This window comes from Ornithodoros turicata, chromosome 1 (genome assembly GCF_037126465.1).
Source record: "Ornithodoros turicata isolate Travis chromosome 1, ASM3712646v1, whole genome shotgun sequence".
Lineage (NCBI taxonomy): Eukaryota > Metazoa > Arthropoda > Arachnida > Ixodida > Argasidae > Ornithodoros > Ornithodoros turicata.
This window is the reverse complement of record NC_088201.1, coordinates 16457056-16479917: the sequence shown is the minus strand read 5'-3', so window position 1 is coordinate 16479917 and position 22862 is coordinate 16457056. Positions and strand designations below refer to the sequence as shown.

General features: G+C 44.3%; 1 protein-coding gene across 1 annotated transcript in view; it reads right to left on the bottom strand.

The window, feature by feature from the left end:
- Positions 1–544: 544 nt before the first annotated feature.
- LOC135397252 (uncharacterized) overlaps positions 545–22862 on the bottom strand; it is a 121942-nt gene continuing 99624 nt past the window's right edge. Inside the window, exon 3 of the transcript XR_010423621.1 lies at positions 545–592. The gene's annotated coding sequence lies outside the window, so the exon portion shown is untranslated. The remainder of the gene's footprint in view (positions 593–22862) is intronic.

The window sequence follows — 22862 nt, the reverse complement described above, 5'->3', positions numbered from 1 at the left end:
ATACGTAAAAGGCTCTGCTGACATAACCTTGCTCAGGCGTCGATGAAACGGCGTTCGTTGAAATGGGTGGACACGCTATTCATACAAACACAGGAAAAGGATGTACATTCTGCCTTGGATAACATGAACTGGTCATAGGTTTCGGATGACGCATGTGAAAGCTGGTCCACTAATTTCAGGATGACTCATGATGCTCTTTGTGGCAATGGATAACACACCTCACGTGGCAGTGTCCTGCTGTTGGGATCTGGTTCAGCGGATAGAACTAACAGCCAGAAGCGAACATACGTCCGACCCGAGAGATAACGCTGAAGTAAACAGTTTAAAAATAATACTTGGAAAAATCCAAAGTTAAAAATGCACGTTTAAATCTAAATCATGAAAATATGCATGGTGTCGAGTTCCTGGGTGCCGAAGTAGTGGTCGTTACAATACATTTCCCTCTTTCCATGCTCGGTAGCAGAAAGTTCAATACGCTGATCTTTTCTGGTGGTGGTGGTGGTGGTTGGCTGATCTTTTCTCTTTCTTCTTCAACCACTTGATACATCTCTGCGGAACTCTTCTAGTCAGTCCCATGGGTTCGGACCAGAATCTCGATTTAAGCGTTCAAGTACAAGACCATGTCAACAATACAAAAATGACGTGAAAATTCGCGCTCTAATAATCACTGATTCGAGTTACGAGCGATAAAGTATAACTCCACGGGAGAGACTCCCGAGGGGACCTTTTCTCCGGGCACTTTTTTTTCCGGGGACCTTTTCTCCGGTTCCCGAATTTCAGCAAGCGCGCTTTGGCGAGTGACGTATTTTCGGCTGTTGAATTTTTGTAGAGATATAATAGAAAAACTCTCGTATTTGTGTTGGAATTGTTTGTTGTAGCCATGGGTTATCGAATTCACGAAGAAAAATGGTACCTTGTTTTGGCTGATTTTGAAGTTCAATTATCAAAATCAACTTAACTAATGCGTGAGATGTGTGCTAACTACCACAACGTGTGGCAAAAACGTAGCAGAACTAAATATCGTTGACCGCATATGCTTACGCTGCATATTTTTTTAACTAGATTTTTTTGCATGGTTACTGAAGCACCCTGTATATAAAAACATAGGAAATATAATAATAGAAATATTGAAGTCATTTCAGGACATACTAATGTTACGCGTCGAGGCAGAACCATCGCAACAACCGCGTAAGCCACCACAGCACAAAGTTCGAGTCAATGCGTAGGTTAGAAAAAGTTGGCTATTTCCATGCAGTTGGGAAAATACTTCCAGAGGTCTATGGAATTTCGGGTTGCTCTGCATATCACGCTAGGTGACCAGTAATCAAATATTCAAACTGCAAGACATTTTAGACGTTCTGTATCACTGTGGGAGTCGTGGAGCCTTAGCATGTAGGTTCATACTGTAATAATCAACCTCACCCTCTCCTTCTTAAAAATCCACACCTTCATTCACCAGTGTGCATCGCTGGCGCTCTGGCATACTTTATTTGTGAGCTTCCTTCTTTTTCCAGCACCGCAGTCTACACGATATACAAATATAGAGAACTCTTCGCAGACCAGCTCCATCCAAAAGTCCCGAAGGATATCTACCCTTTGTCTTGGTTCGTCTGATTAGATTCACACGTAATATAATCGTGTTTTGTTCGGAAATGATTAATGAATTCGTAGCTTCCATTCCAATCATTACTGGAGGTGCAAGTTGATTTACACGGAGTCTGTTGAACTCGGCACTATAGAAAACGCAACATTATTATTATCTGATTATTTATTATTAACAATTTCACTTCGTATAGTTTCGTATCGTATGGTTTATAGTTTGATATCTCCATATCGAACGTAATAGATGAAGCGCCGCCTGGACCAGTAATACTCCAGATGGACCACACGGCAGCCGCAATGTTAGATTAGTGTCCGTAGCGAACGTCATGTGCTGAGTCCGATTGGTATCACCGTTTTTCTGCTAATCACATCGATACAGTAGCCCCGACACGAAAAGCATCATGGGGCGTTTGGAGTTGCTCCTACGCTCATCCCACAAGGTTAACAGACACAATAAAACACCCTACAAATTAAGAGCCCAGCATAGTAAAGTCAGATTGAGATACAGTTCCTATATTGCGTAGCTCCTTTTCAAGGGGTTCCAGTAGTCTACCAGAATCCCAGGAACGAGGTTGGGGGGGATTGGGGGGAATTGGGGAAAAAATTGGGGAAATACTCAGGGGGACATGAAGCGCACAGGTAAAACAATTAGGGGTTGTCGTCAAACATTTGGAGAGTGTAGGGGGTCTGAATAAATCACTGAGGGGTTCGCCCCGCCACCGCCCCGCGTCTGATACATGGAGTCAACAATGGCACTATGCGGGTACCTCTTCTTGGCAGCATTGGCGAGACAGCGCGTTGTAACGATGTAGTACTTGCATACATTTATCGACGGGACCTTTACTTGTTACAAGAGAAGCCACATCATTGTGACATGCGTATCATAGTTTGTGTGACCTGACCATATTTCGACGTCGCCTGCATCAAGAAACGCACGAATTTCATCGCGTCAAGCACAAAGTTCGACTAATCCACGTGGCATTGTGAATGGATTGGATTGTCTCGAGTTTCTGAAGCGATACTGCTTATTTAATGTTGATGGCTATCGACCGTGCCGATGGCTATGTTTCTCGTTGTTTCTTTCTGTAGTAATAAATGTGGCCGTTAACACTTCTTTGCGTGTTCCTGTGATGCCAATTAAATTACGTACGGAACAAAGAAGGAACACTAAATAAGAAATGTGGGTCAAGGACAACCGCAAAATAGCAATCGCGCTGCACGCCCTCATTAATACTGAAACCCTGTTGTTGTCACAGCCTCCCATTTTATTGCATAAAGGCGCCCACGGATACGGGCTCTTCGATAGAGTAACGTACACAAAGGTGGACGTAACAGACCCAGTTTCAGCGTTGACAGTGGGTGTAGTTGGGTACATATTGTACACTTTTAGAAATGAACTTTACCGCATAGCACGCTCCTAGCCAACCATAATCTCGAATGATATCATTATCTGCCCTGATTTGTTGAGAACGGGAGGCGTACGCTTTTTTTGTGACAATGATAAACAGCATAAGTGTCACAAAAGAGGATACGCCTCCCGTTTTCAACAAATCAGGGCAGATAATGATATCATTTGAGATTATAGTTGACTAAGAGCGTGCTATGCGGTGAAGTTCATTTTTAAAGCAGGCAGCAGAAAAATATATTCTCCTGCGCGTCGTATAGTAAGCGAGATACAAACCCTTAAACAAACTTGCGCCTCAAGCTTTGACGTCAGAGGAGCAAGAACACCGATCAATCCAATTGGTTCTGGAAAACACGTGACTTTGCCCGCTGCCGTTTCATCGGCGATAATGCGCGACGTGTATGTGCTGTGCCCATTTTCTACGCTTCTCTAGCCTCTTTCGCTGTAAGACTTGGAATGCAGGGTTCATACAGATGTACATGACAGTCTTTTATATTGATCTGGGACAACTTGGGGTGAAGCATCACAACCACTTAAATTTGCGCCTTGGTACGATTAATCCAATGGGAGGATCTAATTTAATTCAATAGAATTAATTCAATTAATTCAATAGAACGTCTCAATTAACTGATCAAGCTTTAATTTGGATGACCAGAATAGGACTAACTAATCGATCAAAATAACATCCCTAATATTATTCATCTCAACACATGAGGCCTTCAAGTCACGTCTTCTTAAATTCGTGTCCCCTTCCATAACCGCACTCTGGAGTGTTGTGGACGAAGAAAACCAAATAACGGCACTCGCCGCACTTAGAATGGAATCCGTGAAAACAATAACCGCGCATGCTTGGGTTGCTACTGCATACCAGAGGACGTGTGGCACGGAATTCTCTCGTATACGGACGGCAGAGCTCACTTGTGTGCGTCCAAACTTTCCTCCTCTTCTGTCGCTGTGCAAAGGGCAGTCAAGCGAGAATGGCCACCCATCTTGCCTTTCACATACTTGTGTTGTCAGAGACAAGACAGCAAATTCCAAGAAAGGAAAGCATCGCCCTTTTCGTTGCTTTGGCGTTACCGGACGGCTAGACAACTAGGGAAAAATTCCGTCCTCCCTATCAGTGTTGTCAGGCCTTCATCACACGACCGAGAAACGTGCCATTTTTCGCGCGTTTTACGGCCAGCAGGACACTTTGTACGCGTTTCGCGGAATGAAAATAAAATAAATGCGCGAGACAATGTGTGCGGATTCAGTAGAGTATACTAACCACTTTTTAAACGAGGCTAGAAGGTGACTTGGTACCCGTGTTGACATTTTGCCGCCATTCTATGAATGCTTGTACATTTCTGTCTAGCTCATGCTCAGTGGCCATGCGCACACCATATGCGACGAAAAGTTAAATGAACAGTGTCTGGGAGTGTTTTGCCCTTTTTATACGTATCTTGAGGGGGATTTCTACTCACCGCTATGTGCATTCCGGTAATTACTATAGTTGAACACCTTAATATTAAAGGGGTTGAGACAGGTCATTCCAGGTTATCTCAGATAAACGTAAAAGACGGTTCCTTCCGCCGATGTGAACCTGCATTGAAAGTTTCACAGCAAAACAAGCAAATAGAAGCGGAGCAAATGGGCACCGCGAATACCGAAGCTCATGCGGCTCTGACGTCACAGCTCTCGCCGCCGCCAGTGAGGCAGCGAACGAAACGTCACGTGCTTACGGATGCCAATGGGAATGGACGCAACTCTGAGCTCTGTGATATCTGCGTTTTGCTCGGGAGTGTCTTCGAGGGATTGTATCTCGCTAAGTACGACATGGGGAAGAATAATTCTTTTTTCCTCGGTATTCTAGCGTGCAGTACAATTCGTCCTTGATGTAATGAACCACGTCTATGAAAATGTCCCAACCCCTTTAATCTCACAGCAAAGATGCGATGTTAAATGCCGTGTAAACGAAAAAACGCGGCAGATTACTTTCCGTAGAAACATATGCCAAGAAGAAGCTCAACCTGACACCAGGTCATATTTGAATCTCGTTCCCAGAATGTTCCATAAAGTCGCTACTGTCAATGTGTTTTGGCCGACGAGCAACCATTTGTAGGGGAAGTCAAACCTCCAACCTAGGGAAAGTAAAAAAATTGTAGAGCAAAGCCTTGCATTGCGTAATTGCGTATAGCCACGCACAGATGCATATCTCTCATGCATGACGTGATCGTGTAGTTTGATGGATGGCACATGGTGGAACGTGACACTGCGTTGACATCTCATTTGAAGAAGAAACCTCGACTTCTTGTGCGTGGACCAGTGGACCACGGATGTAATAAACTTACATCTGATTGGGCCTGCCTGTAAAGAAATAAACATATCCAAATGCTGGTATGGTGCGATGCGCGGTACACGGCGTGCGAATGTAAACCCAACACTTAAATCATTCGCAGCCATGAATATTTAAATTAGGAAAAGCTTACGCAGGTCGTATTAGCGCGTTTTGTGTCACATAGATGATAGTAATAATTTGGGGCTTTACGTCGCGAGACCACTGATGTCACATAGCGGACAGTGTAAAAATTAACTCAGAGTGCACCTCCTAATAGCACGCAGATTTAAATTTCGATTGATCTCGATTGAAGTCTTACCACAATCAGTCGAAAATAGCGTGTATTCAAATTTCTGGTTGCTCCTGATGGTTTCTGGTAGTTAAAATTCCCGGTTCTTCGCCTTGTAGCTTTGTCTGTTCAATAAATCATTTGGCTGGTATCAGCCGTTCGTGTTGTGTTGTTCCTTTTTTGTGTGTGCCCAAGCTCTGGCTTTTCTCATCATGATCCACTAGTTTGCCTGCGCGTATGCCGTTTTATCTCTTAAAATTACGCCAACGTGAATGTCCAAGGGGTAGAGAAAATGCTAGTATAAAAATTGTCGTCTTAAAGTTAATTAAACTAACGGGGCCCCTTTCCTTTCGCTCTGCCCCTTTGTTGATTCCTCGGCTAGCACCCGATCTTCGATATCTATAGTGATTCCAAGAGCGGCTTGCAAGCTTTGCGAAATGTGTGTGTGTCCACGATGCGATAGCAACTTACCACGCATGTGTTTTCGGTCGGTCATGACGTGCTGTCCCTGTGGGTACCTGGACACTAAGGCATTATGCGTAATGCTACAGCTGACGCCGCGGCCTGTTCAGGCACATCATCACGCATCTACTAGGAGGGCGTATTTTACTCGCTCTGACGCACAAAGCATACTTCGCTCTCTTCGGTGGCGAATCAGCAGGGATCTATGGTTCTCTGAGTGTGCGCGTTTTATTATGATTATTTATTTCATTATTATTTTGTTACCTTTCGCCGTCCCTCCTCTTTACCGCGATCTATGGAGTCTCTTATCCACCGGTTTCGCCTTGGGGCAGGCGATGTCTCTCAAGTGTTCAGAGTGTGGGGTAGTCGATGACACTGAACTATATTATCATGTGATGTGTGCGGTATTCAGTTGCCTGGAGCCAAGTTCAGTCCTCGCTCGCGGATCTGGAGAATCGCCTTTTTACAGTGTTGACGGTACTGGGTACTTGTCTCCCATTCCAAAATCGTCGTGTACTGCAAGCACTGATTGCATTCCTTCAAGCCATCGGGGCGGTCGACAAGTTCAGACTCTGACTTTGTCCCTCTGTATTCATTGTTCACGCTACCTGTACTAAGTGACTGTGAATGTGTTTTTTAGTGTGTGAATTTTCTGCACTGCATTATTCGATCCTGCTCGACTGCCCAATTTTCTTTTTTCTGTACTTCCTTTCTGATCTTATGGTTGCGTAATAAGTGTTATTCTAATTTTGCTATCTAAGCGATGTGGATTAGCCGGCATCCATGTACATGGAGCCAATTTCTCCATATTTTCCCATCTTCATTCGGCAAAAATTAATTTTCTTTGCACTCGCTCTGCCCCCAAAATGGGGATTCTGAAACAAATTTTTCAAATTCGCATTAGCAGCTCTTTAGCCTGCTCTGCGTCAACCCCAAAATCTCTTCATTAACTGTTGATTGTTACAAATCTCTTCATTCACTGTTAATTGTTGATAGATTTGTTTCTTGGCGGCTACTTGTGAACGACAGCCCGTCCATCGACCCGACAATGGATTTTGTTGCCACACAACACTGCTCGCATAGAGAAGCTTCGATCGTACACCGTCTACAACTTACTGTCGGCAGAACCCCTCTTCTTCTCTGCAAGATGGGCCTTCCCCACTCGCCAAAATGTCCTACTTCCGCTGTTGAAGTTGATATTCCGCATCTTCTCGTCGACTGCCGTAGATTCGGCGCCCCTCAAGCCATCCTCAGACGATTCCTTCTCGACCTGCGGTGCACATTCATTTCTCTGGCCACTCTGCTCGGCCCTGTACAACATCTTGCACAGCGTCCTGTGACCAAAGCAGTTCTGGCATTCCTCAGCGACACAGGTCTCATACACAGCCTGTGACCTAAGACTTGTGTGATCTCCTTCGTCAGTGCCCTAGCCCTCACCTCTCACCCTGATGTACATTTATCTCATCTGTATTTTTTTTGTCTCTCTCATCCTTCTTTCGCCTTCCCTTTTGTCCCCTTTATTTTCTAATTATTTACTAGTGGAATAGCAATCCGACACACCGTTTGGCTGACCTTTCTTTCTCTTTCTTTCCACTGTTCTTTTGTCTTCTAATAAATCTATCCCCCACCCCGGAGCAATCTAGGGAATTTTCTTTTACTTCTTCTTTCGAAGATGCATTTCCTTTTTTCGCAGAGTTCGCTGCCAACCCCAACGTCTCGTTTGGCTGACCTTTCCCCCGTTGTTTTTTTTTTCCTTTTCGTCTAATAAATATATCCCCCCCCCCCCCCCCCCCGGTGATTGGAAGCTTCTAGCAATTCGAGAGCACTTCAACACAAAAAGTGCGGTAAATAGAGGAAAACAATCTCCTAGTGCTGATGCAGAATGTGTCTATATAGCGCGTAAAGACTTCGATAAATTCGCGCATATGACACATCTGTGGTTTTTGATATGCGGGGTGGCCTTCGACTTCAGTGTACGCCACTGAACGCGTATTTTTTCATAGACTTTTGCTTCTTTTACGTGCTTACTTCTAGAAAGTGGAGCGGCAGAGGGAGCCATCTTCCTGTAGCTGGACGAAAGCACTTCAAGAAAACAAAGGCTGTGCGCCAGAAGTTCGATTAGAAACTGTTAGGATAACTCGGAACGTATAGGTAGGTCCCGAAGACGCTTCTCCGCAACCTCAGACCTCTTAAATATGTTTCCACACAGCATTACTGCGTCGGAAAATCTTTGGCCTTGACGCGCACATCTTGCGAACGTCTCTGTAGAAAGTTTTATCGAAAGTTTTCGATTTTGAGAACTTACGCAGCTGTACCCAAAATTATATTTCCTTTACAATTAGACGATTGTCCTGCAAGTGAGCCGAAGAGCGTGGCTACAACGACTGGTGCTCGCTTGTTCGCCGCCTTTGTTCCTTGATCGGGTGATTTTATTGGATGAGTGTGAAGGAACGCTTTAAAGCTATGGCTTTATAGGGCAACCAACATCGAGAGCAGTGTAGGCCTGTCCATAACAGATGTGGAGAGACAACAGAAGAAGACTGAGAAGTTACAATGACACCGAAACAATTGTGCGGACGGGTGGCGGACGCTTTGGCAGAATGCTCAAATATGCAGTGTTTGTGTGTGTGTGTGTGTGTGTGTGTGAAATGCCTCGTCGCCGCATCTGCACAAGAGCTACATAACGAATATTGCAACTACTTTTGTCACACTGATTGGGAGCAAGTGGCAGTTGCGAGTAACAAACTCGAGGAATGCTAAGCAGAATCAATAAGAAAGCGACGCGCCGTTGTTGTGTAGCGCTAGTCGCAAGATCGTAAGAGAAGCCTCTGTTGAGCAGGCCACGCAACGTACTGGAGTTAATGGGAAGAGGCGTAAAAAAATAAATAAATAAATAAAGATGATGGATTTGATACATCGCATGACAAGTACAGTGCTCAGCTCTATATAGTCACGGGTAAGGCTGCGAATAATGCCTATGTGGCCTTAGGAAATGAGAGCGATAACGTTGCCACGTTATATCTCGGGGAGTGTCCCTCGCAGGCATCTTTTGCTCGAATATAGAGGCAGATGTTGCTGTGCTGTGGAAAACACAGAGGGTTGCGTCCTTGCCACGTGAAAATGTGGCGTTGATATACAGAACATACGCTAACAGCAGCGAAGGCTTTTGTGCCAACGTAACATCGTTACAAGGTGTTAAGAGCAAATAAGGGGAGAAAAAAATATAGAAAGAGAGAGGAAAAAGAGAAGCTCACATTTACCTTAGGCAAGTGTATGAAACATGAAAAAGATTCCAGGTCCGGCTCAAAAGTGTTGTGAAGCGGTAGTGCTTCGTATTCCCATACGCCTCGTTTCAGCTTTTTGTTGAAGTAAATGGGTTCCAGTAAGCAAAGAACAACCTGTGCAGACAACTACCTCCGGCATCATTTGTAGTTTCAGGAAGCGGCAGCTCTTGTTCTGCTTTACATTCAAGGGGAAGGGCGAAAGCGCGTTCCTGACGGAGGGACAAAAAAATGACCGAAATCTGCCGTGTTTTCGGGGGCTATTCCCTCGCGCTCCACTGGCTCGATTCTTTTTTCTGAAAACGGCAACGGCATCAGCGCACCAAGAGAAACAGATGTTGTCATTGAGGTGAACTTCTGCCTTTCATGGTTAAGAAGTTTATCGCGGTGAAAATTAATGATATCCAATGCGACCACTTGACCTAGAATGTATCGCCAGTTATTTAATAATAAAACAAATTGCAAAATTCGGGCCATAGCTAACGCGACCACCCTTGTATGCTCTATATCACTGTCATAGAGCCTATGTGGTCAACTTTAACATCATATTAATGAGTATTAGGAGTTCAATTTCTCCTCTTTTTTTTCTTACAAACAAACAAACAAACAAACAAACAAACAAACATATTATTGAAAGCGCCAGATCTCAATGGCTAGACGAGCGAACTGTGAAATACGCGTCAACTTTGCACGCAATTTGCAGAGCATGTTTGTTTCGCGTCCGAAATTGCATCTGTTCAAAATGGGCGTTCGAATCGTATGACGTTGATATTGGGAACGGCCTGCAGGAATGCGCCGTCGGACCGTAAAACGACCGCTCATCTTTCGATCAAGCATCGTCGACGAGACCCAAGCGATTTCTGCTTCGGTGCACGTCCCCGGAAGGTCGCGGGGTAATGAACGTCCGACCAAGGGTATTGATTACGAGGACGACGGCGTAATTGCTAGCTGAGCGTGTCCGTTGCTGACCAATATGTGCAAAAAATGCGTGCAACTCGAGCAGGTCAACCATTTCAAGACCGGAATGTAGCTAAACCATAACTAAGTCACACAAAAGTACCAAAAGAAATTTAAAAAAAGGAAGAAAGCAGCGTCAGAAAGCAAAATGGTTACGGATTTCTAGCGATGAACTTAGCGGACAAATTACTTTAGGTCCCGTGTCCGCGTAACGCGTGAGTAGAGTTTTATGCAAATGGAGGGCCATTTTGCTAATGCGCAACAAGTGAAATAAGAATCCTACGATGGAATTAATGTAGAATCCATTAAGAATCCTAGTCACATGAGACATTCTCTGTCAAAAAAATTATTCTTAAAATGTGTTTTTCTTGCTTGTACTTTTTTTTTCCTGTGTGTGCGAAAATGTTTTTACTCAAGACGAGTGCGGAGCATGCCTAGGCATCGTCTTCAATCGAAGAATGCCGCCCCGTTTGTCGGAACAAATAAACAAACAAAGCGCACATATGTGGGCTACGGAGGGCAAGCGAGAAAAATATGTTCGAAATAGCCTTATTTTCATCCCCCTGTCTCGGTGATCGTTTCAGCCTTCTACATGCGTGCCGACCTCACTCGACATTCGCTGAAAGCGTAAAAGCAGTAACGTTCAAGTTCACCCCTTTGCCTTTGTGACAAGCGCGATGCAGTGGGCGTTTGCAACAGCTTTCCGTTCCGACACCGAAACTGTATTTCACAGCAGAATGTGAAATAGATAAAAGCTAAGCCCTACAGATCTGGGATTACCCAATGCATTTGCTGACTCGTAAACAACAAAGTATTACAGTGTTCTTAGAGTCTTTATCACATCTTAAAGTTACATCCGTGCCACGAACCTTGAAGAAAAGGGTCCTTCTGTCTCATCCTCGAAATTTCAGATTTGTTAGCAAACATTAAATATTTTTAATTTGAAACGAAAATTTTGCACCATCCTTTGTAGCATTACAGGGAGGCATCACAAAGCCCTCTTGCAGTTATCTATGGCGAGTAAGGCCGCCCCAGATGCCTATCTGTCTTACATGCGCTCGGTCATCATGGGCATTTTTCTCTCTTTGCATGAGAAGTTGACACGTGACAGGCTTGGTGGCCCGCATATTCAATGCAGAGCCACCTGGTTCAATGGTCATTGGTTTCAATGATCATTGAAGACTGCCTGTGTGACAGGGTACTAGGGTCGTGGTAATAGCCTTTGTATTTTTATTTATTTATTAATAATACCTCAAGGGCCCTTGCGGGCAATACATGAGGGTACATAGTTGGCATACTGAAAAAATGAAGTGATGCACAGCAAACATCAGGAGAACATAAATGTACGTAGATGATTTCGAAATGAGTCTGCATTATCGATGACGGCCATTCCAATCTTTGCTGCTGCGGGGGAAGAAAGATTCCAGGAAGTATGACGTGTGGGCGACATACAGCTGTACTTTCATAGGGTGACCGCGACGCCGAGAGATGTGTGAAGCAGGTGAGATGTATGTGCTGCTCAATGGTGGAGAATGTATGAACTTATGAAAAAGACAAAGACGGAAGAATTTACGACGCGATGCAAGTGATGCCAGGTCGAGGGAACGTTTGAGTGATGTGACGCTAGATTGAAAAGAGTAATCGCTAAGAATAAACCGTGCGGCTCTATTCTGAACTGCTTCTAACATATCACAAAGGTATGCTTGGTGTGGATCCCAGATTGAGGCAGCATATTCCAGCTTCGGTCGCACGAGGGTGGTGTAAGCTTGCAGTCGGACAGAAGGAGGAGATAACCTAAGGTTGCGCTTAATGAAGCCAAGGGTTGAGTTAGCGGAGCATGTGATATTTTTGATGTGTTCATTCCAAGATAGGTCAGAAGAAAGAGTCACCCCTAGGTACTTGTATGACGAAGCCATAATAATGGGGGTGCCGGAGAGGAGGTACACGTTTGATCAAACGGGGGTGCTACGAGAGAAGGGCACGTAACTGCATTTACCTACGTTAAGCTGAAGTTTCCATTCGGTGCACCAGGATGAAATGACACTAAGGTGCTCCTGTAGAATGGCAGTGTCTAACGAGGAGTGAAGATGGCGATACAGAACACAATCGTCAGCGAATAGTCGTAAGCGGGAAGATACGTTATGCGGAAGATCATTAATGAAAATGAGGAAAAGAAGAGGACCGAGCACCGAGCCTTGCGGTACGCCCGAAGTGACAGAGCTGGGAACAGACTCCTGCGAGTTTACAAAGCACGACTGCTGTCGATCTTTAAGAAAGTGCGCAATCCACGCCAGCAAGTTGGAAGGCAGGCCAAGACGGGATAATTTATGTAAAAGCCGGGAGTGTGAGACAGTGTCAAATGCCTTGGAAAAATCTAAGAATATGGCATCGGTTAGTATGCGGTTATCCATGTTACACTTAATGTCATGTATGAAGCAAGCCAACTGTGTCTCGCATGAGTAACCTTTACGAAATCCGTGTTGGAGTGGAAAGAAGTAAGAGTTAGATTCGAGAAAAGCAGAAATGTTTGAGTAAATGATGTGCTCCATAATCTGTAGCTTGTATCTTGTAGCTTGTATCTTGTAACTTTTGCTTCTTTGTAGCGCCACCAGTTATGACTGAAAAGTTGTGACTTTTTTGTTGTTGTTGTTGTTGTGTTTTCTGTAAAGTTTTATTCACAACGACTACCTACGTGTCACAGATTTAAAAAAATCGCCTCTTGACAAACGAGGGTGACATCCCTCTACTGTCGACCCTTAGGGACGAGACTCAGCGTTATTGTGGAGTGTAACGGGAGCTGTATACAGATTTTGGATAAGCTATATAGAAGAATTATCTCAGAGGGTTCAAACAGCCTGCTAAATAAAGACTACAAAAATGAGAGAGGAGGAAAGGTATATTTTAGAGGAAGCAGTCCCCTTAATATAAAGGTAATTTTGATAGATTTAGAGGTGATCATGTGGCTTTCCTTCAGAAGAAACAAAAGGTAGCAGTTAGCACTTCTAAATACAGATAATTTTTGGCCATGTTTTTTTACCTTTAAATAAAGGGGACGACATTGAGAGTGTACAGTAGCAAACGAATAAATGTGATTCCTTGCTCCGGGTATATCGTAGCTAATACACATGGAACCTCGTTTCAATAAAACTATTGAATTCAGCGCGTCAATTTATTACGGCGCCACGACATTGGTGAGCAAAAGCATCAAAACCGTTAACTATTGTCCACTATGATTCCATTTGTCGATGTCTCGAGCCTAAATGCTTATCGTGCGAGTAATGTCTAGACGGGATAATTAAGCGACGTAAGGTGCGCATAAGCTGCAGGTACACAGACGCGCGCCTGCTAGTTCGTCGTAATCAAGCTTTCCTTACTGAGAACTGCAAATTCATTTACTGTTGGCGTAGAGAGAATGTCTCAACATCTGACGGAGTCAAGTTTGGCACATGGACTACTTGGCGCAATATCGTGGCTTAGTCTGAAGTAGGAAAACGCCAGCTTATAGCGCCACATAATACAATTCAATCTTAGTGTCGCTTGCTTCAGAGTACATTACACCCTGTAAAACGACAGGCCAACTGGCAGCCTGCTGAACTGAGTTTTGCAAGTAATGTAGTTTCAAAAAGCAGAAATAAAAAGAAATACATACCCACACTTCCCGACGCAGGATTCAAAGATTAATGTCTTAGAAGGCCACTAAAATTCCCACCACAAGTTCACATCTGATCTGTCTTCCATGCGCTCAGTCATCATGGGCATTTTTCTTTCTTTGTATATCCATCCATCCATCTATCGTCATGGACATGTTAGGGCACGAGCTCACGTTTAGCCGTGGCCAGTTATGACGTATGACACCTGTTATGACGTCAGAACACAGGCGACTTGAAATCGAAATTACGCTGAGACTGTGTATTCGGTCTTATGATTGTTACGTTATCGGGGGGGGGGGGGAGTGACGTTTGGGGGAAGGTGCGGTTAGCCTGCTCTGAGTTGGCAGCTTGGTGCACCAAGGGAGGGAAAGGGGAGGAATGATAGAGGAAGGGGAGAGATGATGGTGGCACAGGAGAGGGAAAGGTGTGCCGTCCCTCTTGTTCTGGGATTCAGGTAGTCCAAGAGAACTACCCAGCCTAGACGACGTGCGAGCATCCCTCAGTAGCCTTCATGTGGATGCTTCCTGTACCGCGGTGACCATGTTACCTTATGGCGAATCCCGCTGGTCGTTTTCGTGCAGCACAGTTTACAGTGCCGGTGTGGATTCAGTGTGGAGACGAACGGAACGACGAACTCGACGCACGTTGCACTGAAGCGGCAAGTGTAACACGCACACCCAAGCAAGTTTAAGCTCTTCTGCACTGAAACTATAAGTGGAATTCACATTAGTAGATTGTGACGGACTGCAGCCCCTGCAACACTTCTTCTGTGTGCATATACATTGTCAGCGCTCAGCAACTCGTTGCTGCCCCACATCGGCTCCGTGGACGACGCAACTTGCAAGCACTGTTGCTTGCCCAATACTGCTGAGGATATCTTAAGGGACTGCCTCGCGTCAGAAACATCTAGCAGACTGCAAGTACGGTACGCTGAAGGACATTGTGCATCCCCCCTCCCATCCCCACCCCGCCCCGAGGTACACGTTCTCCGAGGGATGCTTGATGTGATAACCTTGAAGCTAGCAAGTTTCCTACGTGAAAGTGGGCTAGTTTGGAGGCCCCTATGATGTGCTCGGTCGACTCTTTGAACATATAATGGTTTGAACTAGCAGAGATCTGGATTTGGGATACCAGTCAGTCATCGATCGATCCCGCTCCCCACCTTCCCTCATCTCCTCTCATCTTCCAGCTACAGTCGTGATGCTGCCCACAGTTCTAAGCCCAACAACGGAGGCTGTTGATACCATCACCACAACATAGTTACACAATGTTGGATGCATGATAGACGATAATGTACATATATGTCGATAAAAAGGATATATGTTTCGGTCGTAACCTTCACATCCCATTGAAGGAACGAGCATTATTAAAGGTGAACTAATCAATACTATCGTAACAGCAAAGCTCAGAGTCATGGTCGTGAGCCTTCTTTGTTGGGGAAACAGTGAGACCTCAGATAACGCAATGCATGCAGGCACCCCGGCGACGTCTCTCTAAATGCAGTGGTGCGATTCTTGTGCAGTTGTCGTAATATTCTGCGAGACCGAGTCTGGTAGCCGAGCAGGTTCCACTACATGACGTCTTCAGATTGGAACGTGGCTTGAGCAAGGATCTCAACGTTTTACACCCCTGTCACACGGGTAGTCTTCAATGATCGTTGAAACCAATGGCCATAGAATCTACGCATAGCGCAACCAAGCGTGCATAGTGGCCCATATGTTGTTTGAGAAGTTGACACGTGACACGCTTGGTGGTCCGCATATTCAATGCAGAGCCACCTGGTCCAATGGTCATTGCTTTCAATGATCACTGAAGACTGCCTGTGTGACAGGGTACTAGGGTCGTGGCAATAGCCTTTGTAGCTTTTGCTTCTTTGTAGCGCCACCAGTTATAACTGAAAAGTTATGACTTTTTTGTTGCTGCTGCTGCTGTTTTTTTTTTCTTTTCTGTAAAGTTTCATTCACAACGTCTACCTAGGTGTCACAGATTTAAAAAAAAAATCGCCTCTTAATACACGCGCATGACATCCCTCTACCGTCGAAACGAAACCGCCGGCGAGAGTTGGAAGGAAAACGGCGCTTCCATTCGACAATTTGGCCCCGAGTATCTCGAACGCGCCTTTATTGTTCCCCAGGTGTGCTCAGACGCTGAGGTTCATCGCAAGTTTTATTTCGTTGTAATTCTCGCACTTCATATGCTCCTCCCTAGATGATTAGCAACACGCCGCCTGATATTTGGTAATGGCCTCATTAAATTATTAAGTGTGACCATGCAAAACATATGTAGTTTGGCACTATACAGTAGCAACCGAATAAATGTGATTTCTTGCTCGAGGTATATCGTAGCTAATACGTATGGAACGTCGTTTCAATAAAACTATTCAATTCAGCGCGTCAATTTATTACGGCGCCACGACATTGGTGAGCAAAAGCATCAAAACCGTTAACTATTGTCCACTATGATTCCATTTGTCGATGTCTCGAGCCTAAATGCTTATCGTGCGGGTAATATCTAGACGGGATAATTAAGCGACGTAAGGTGCGCATAAGCTGCAGGTACACAGACGCGCGCCTGCTAGTTCGTCGTAATCAAGCTTTCCTTAGTGAGAACTGGAAATTCATTTACTGCTGGCATAGAGAGAATATATCAACGTCTGACGGAGGCAAGTTTGGCACAAGACTACTTGGCGCAAGCTCGTGGCTTAGTCTGATGTAAGAAAACACCAGCTTATACCGCCACGTAATACAATTTAATCTTAGTGTCGCTTGCTTCAGAGTTCATTACACCCTGTAAAACGACAGGCCAACTGGTAGCCTGCTGAACTGATTTTTGCAAGTAATGTTTTTCAAAAAGCAGAAATAAAAAGAAGTGCATACCCACAAAAAATAAGAACTAGCCAAAGGCACATTCTCAGAGGTCTAAAGCTTCTGATCTGTAAATCAGGACGGGCGTAGACGGTTCTAAATAGGGATGCGCCAACCGAATCCGCGAATCCTCGAATCCTCAAATCCTAGGCAGGGATTCGAGATTCGCGAATCCGAATCCCATTGCCCGAAACAGCGATTCGAATCTTTCGAATCCATCAACCACGTTTGTTTGTTTCTTTTTAAAATCTGTACCTCCAAGCCTGCTTGGCCGGCGGCCCCCAGGACGCGCAAAAAACACAATATAAGGCTCCGATATTAGAAGTTTAAGGTAACACGGTTTTGCTTTGATTGTTTCTTAGTTTTATGGAGGGAATTCAGACTCCTGAATTTATGTATTTCCCCTAGTCGATGAACAACATGTTAAATAAGTTACACTTAGGAAGAAGTATATGCCCAGACAGCACGGAGAAGTGGTGTAACCGCGGCGCTTCTCCACTACCTGCGTGATACCGCGGTCTCCTCAGCAGCCTGTGACATCGTGTGTGGGATGGCGGAAGACCTCTGACCCCACATAGCCCCGTTACTACCCCAGGAATACGCACTAAGGAATTATTTAACAAGGAATAGCAAGCCGTCCTTTGTGGCTGACTTTTCCTGTGAAAATAAATAGACCCCCCCCCCCCCCCCCACCCCAGACAGCACAAGATGTTGCAAATATGTTGCATCAATGTTACCTCAACGTTAAAGTGTTGCAGTGATGTTTCATTCCCACATTTGTCGTTGTAGCAATGTACTTGTTTCATTGTTCATGCTATGTCTCAAAGATTGCGTAAAGGCATTGCGATGATGTTACTGAAGCAATGTTGAATATGTTACACTCAGGTAATATGTGGCGTTTACATTGTTGATGCAATGCTTTGCAAGCAATGTCAATGCTATGTTGCAATTGCATTTCTTCCAAAACGCTTAATGAGCAACGTAAATTCAACGTTTGTGCAATATATTTATTTTAATGTTTTTGCCGTATTTCAAAAGATGCGTAGAGCCAGACTTGTACGTATTTGGAGTATTGTATTTAAAATACTGTATTTTAAATACAATTTCTGGTATTTTGGTACTGTACTCAATACTTTTTGTTTTGTGTATTTGTACTCTATTTAAAATACATTTTATGGTATTTTCTACTCAATACTCTAATTACATATTTTGGATCTCCCTCTCGAACTTTCTGTCTCTTGTCTTTCCAGTATCTTGCTTGTTCAGTGGAAATTCCCTGAGTCCCTCGGACTTGACTCGGACATTGGCCCTTCTTGGAAGTCTCCATTTAGAGATCTTGCCCCGTGTGTACTAATCCTTGGCGAGTGAGGGTTCTAATATGTGTGCCCTGACGTGGTGACGTCGAATTCTGACCTTGCCGAGCAGGCACCTGCTAGAAGTTTGCTTTGTTCTGGGTCACATATACTTAGTGGAGTTATGTGGTATCTCTTTGTCATCTTTTTGGGACTTATGTTTAGATGACTCCTATCACACAGCGGCGGCTTGCGTAGCGCGCGGGGTTTAGGTGATTCATGTCGCATAGCGGCGACTTGCCGCATTGACCAGTGACCGGTGACTTTTTGCGTTCAAGGATAAATAGTATCTTAATTGTATTTCAAATACTTCTGAAGTATTTTGTACTCTATCTTAATTACTTTAATTTTCATGTATTTATACTCTATCTTAATTACATTCTAACGTTAGTATTTATTATCTTATCTTAAATACATTTTTGAGTATGACATGTCTGCGTAGAGCTAACAGTGTGATTGTGTTTCCGAAGCAATGTGCGTGTGCTACACTGAAGAAATGTCGCATTTATATTGCTGATGTGGTGTTTGCAAATCAATTTTAATGCAATGGCAAAACGGCGTATCAGCGACCTAATCTTAGCGTAGTGGGGTAGGGTCTTGTGGCTACCACGGGGAAACATCCCATGTCATCATCACTTGTTCATTTATTGTTGTTGTTGTTGTTGTTGTTGTTAGCGTTGCAGCACTATCATTGTATCAATGTGTCTGCTGTATTTCAAAGGATGCGAACAGTGTGATTCTCTTGCGAGAGTAACGTTGCACGTGGTACATTGAGGAAACGCCGCAATTACAATGTGTAATATAAATGTTATCTCTAGCCAACGTCTGAAACATCGCAGCAAAATCGAAACAAACATATTGCTGCAATGTTGCACGTTTTGCATGCAACATTGCCTAGGCACTTCCCCCGAGTGCTGCAGTAACACAATGTTTGCACGATCTTGTTCTATCTGTAATTCCCAACAATGAACAATGAAATCTTCGGATATTCCCGTGACGTTCAGCCGGCATTTATCACTTTGTTTTTGGCGACGTGTTCAAATGTTGCGGCAACGTTTCATGCACATGCCTCCAGTTCAATGTTGGTGCAGCATTTTGAGATGCTGGATTTTAGAAACATTACGATAATGTTGCTCAGACAATATCTCACGTGCTGCAGAGTGGGAAGATTAGAGTTAGTGTGACCATTATGGGGGGAATCTGTAATTCCCAACAATGAACAATGAAATCTTCGGAACTTCACACGACGTTCACCCGGCATCTATCACTTTGTTTTTGGCGACGTGTTCAAATGTTGCGGCAACGTTTCTTGCATATGCCTCTAGTTCAATGTTGGTGCAGCATTTTGAGACGATGCAATTTAGAAACATTACGATTATGTTGCTCAGGCAATGTCTCACGTGCTGCAGTGAGGGAAGATTACAGTTAGTCTGACCGTTATGGGGGGAATTAATTCGAACTGTGAGATACATAAAGCTCATTCTTTTCACTTGCACTGGACTGCACTACCTTGGACTCCACGCAAGACAGGTTTTCGGGAGCTGCACTTTCCAGCTGAAAGGAACTTTATTAGTAATGCCTTTCTTTCAACAGGAAAGTGCAGCACGCGAACAACCCAGTTCAGATCTGCTGCAGGAGGTGCAAGAGAAAAGAATGCACCTATATTCTGAGACAACACTGCGAACGCACTATGGGAGATGACGATGTACAAGGGACGAGGACAACATAATCTCAAACAAAATTAACCTGACCGAAAACTTGAAATTAATTACAATCCATTAATTGTAATGCGAAGTGGCGAGTGTCAGTGCGACCACAGCCCTTGAGCCCTCGCGTGGCGTAGTGGTTAGAACGATCGTCTTCCGTGCAAAGACTTTGAGGTTACACGGGGTCGAATCCTGACTGTGCTGTCTGCGGTTTTCCTAGGGCTTCCCGGTAGGCTTTCCAGACGAATGTCGCCACAATTCCCGCGAAGTCTGCCCAGGAGCAGGACAATTACTGAATATGTAGGCATACTGTGCTCAATTGCACATACATCACCAAGACTGTAGAGCTCCTCCGGTGTTGCTTTTGTAACGTTGCTACACTGCAAAATAACTGGTCATTGGCAACGTTGCATCAACATTGCAATATCACATTTTTTGCAATGTTGTTCCTGTAATATTGTTGTAAAAAACACAGCCGATCTTTAGCAATGTCACATCAGCTTTGCAATGTCACATTTTTGCAGTGCTGTTTCAATTGCATCCTTGCAGCATAACGAAAGCGGTCATTAGCAACATAACATCAAGATTGCATGGCAATATTGGTGCAATGTCACTGCAACAATTTGTGCTGACTGGGTGGGACAGAATCTTCTCCCGATTTTTATTATTATTATTATTAAACATAGATATCAAATTCTGCTCCAAAACACTTTTCAGTAGAAGAGTTTTTTCCCTGGCTTTTTCAATTCTTATTGAAGAAAAGGATTCGAAGGATTCGAGATTCGTAAGATTCGTGGATTCGCAGAACCTTCCATAGATTCGGATTCGAGAAATTCTGGATTCGTCCCATCTCTAGTTCTAAAGTAATCACAGAACAAGAAATTCACATATGCAGATTGTCTCACCTTGCCCCAATCTTCGGGGCAAGAGGAGGCATCGCGTGGGCCAAGATGAGACACGCCGTGGTAATGAACTATAGAAACTAGTTGTTGCAATTGAGGCACCTGCACAGCCCCTTGAGCCCACCGCCTATATGATGTGCAATAAAACCGCACAGAACCCGGTGCTATTTCTCTCCAGCGTCCTTTGCAAACAAGGCACCGCCAGTCTGACCTGTCGCTGGTCCCTCGCTTTGGAGTGCTCTACTGCTTTGCTGGAAATATCCTAGGACACAGGAAAATTTGCTGGAAAATCCCGGGCAATACGCAAAAAAGGAATCTCCGAGGAACAAGTATAAAGCGACCTAATAGCTGAGTAATCAGTTTCTAAATTACATAAAGTTTAGATTGCATTACATTTAAATTACATTAAGTTGTCGCGTCTTGCCCCGTGCGTATCATCGGATGCATTAATTTCTCAGTTAAACACCGGATAAGCAACAGTGCCCATATTTTGCATACATCTAGGTGAATGAATAAAGAAATAGGAGGTGGACTGATATTGACAGAATAAACTTGCGACACGCTGCTAGACAGCTGACAAGAAAAAGGACCACAGAAAATCGTGCCATTTTTGCGGGTCTTTACCTTCCAGGCAGAAGTAACCGATTTTTTATTCTCTCTCCCTCTTCAACGCAAACACCTCCCCAATGCGGACAATTCGCACGTGCAATAAAGCGGGCATGCAGAGCCACCGATGAGTAAAGTTTGAAGCGCATGGAGCAACGCGTCTCTGAGACAGGCGGCGTCGAGCAAAAAATGTCGCATTTTGCCCCGTGTCTCACCTTGCCCCACCTTACCACCCGCCGTGCCTCACCATGCTATGTTAATTTCGCACTTGTTGTCGTAATTCAAAACTTTGATTCTGTTACGAAGCTACAATCAGGATTATACTGGACTCTTTCTTCCCTCGGTACTCAATCCCAAATTCGCGGTCACCCCCCCGCGGCGCACTCCGTCACTATACTCAGCCGCTATGCGGGAAGCGGACTTACAGGATGTGAATTCAGTGTGAGACAGCGTTTATGCCAGCAAAACAGAATAAAATTTGTAAGATGTCATCGTCTAATAGAGAAGACCACCATGTAAAGAACCCCCTGGAGACATGAAAGGCGCTAGCAGAATACAAACCTAGTGCACCCTGGCCAAATGAATTTTAATGCAGTGCGCCTGTGGGGATTCCGTCGACTTTTGCACAGCGCTCATGTTTAGACTACGATTTTTCGACAAAGGCAGTCAAATTCTGGAAACGTCATATACAGGCCACATACCAACCACGGCACGATGTGTGAGTGTTAATCCTGATACACCCAGGGCTTTCAAAGTTGCGACTTAGACAGGGTTCCCCTCTTAGGGGCTCGACGGACTAAGTCCCAGTATTGTCGTAATACGCATGCGCTGAGCCTGTACGGCCGGTCTGAAGGAGTTCGAAAGGCGAACGGTCATTTTTTCCAGAACTCGAAAGGACTGACCTAACAGACAACTTTATGTTGAGTGAGTAATATACAAATCATACCATTTTGTATTTTATATCGCTTTTATATTAAACTATACAACTTGATAAAACTGTCCATTTCGAGTGCCGTTTTGGAAGTGATTTTGTCAAACGCGACCTCTCAGGGTGCAACAGGGGAACAAGGTACGAGGTTCAAACCCCGTGATCTTACTTTCACATATACATACTATAAAATGAGCTTAGGACATGTTAATATTATTTTTATATCAAATTATATTAAGCCCCGAATTGACGAAATAGGCCATTTGGCCATTTCGAGTGCCGGTTTGGAAACGATTTTGTCAAACGCGACCTCTCAGGGTACAACTGGGGAACAAGATACGGGGTTCAAACCCCGTGATATTACTTTCACATATGCATACTACAAAATCAGCTTAGGACATCTTTGATATTATTTTTATGTCAAATGATATTAAGTCCCGAAGTTGACGAAATTGACCACGTCGCCATTTCGAGTGCCGTTTTGGACGCGATTTTGTCGAACGCGACCTCTCAGGGTGCAACAGGGGGAAAAGATACGGGG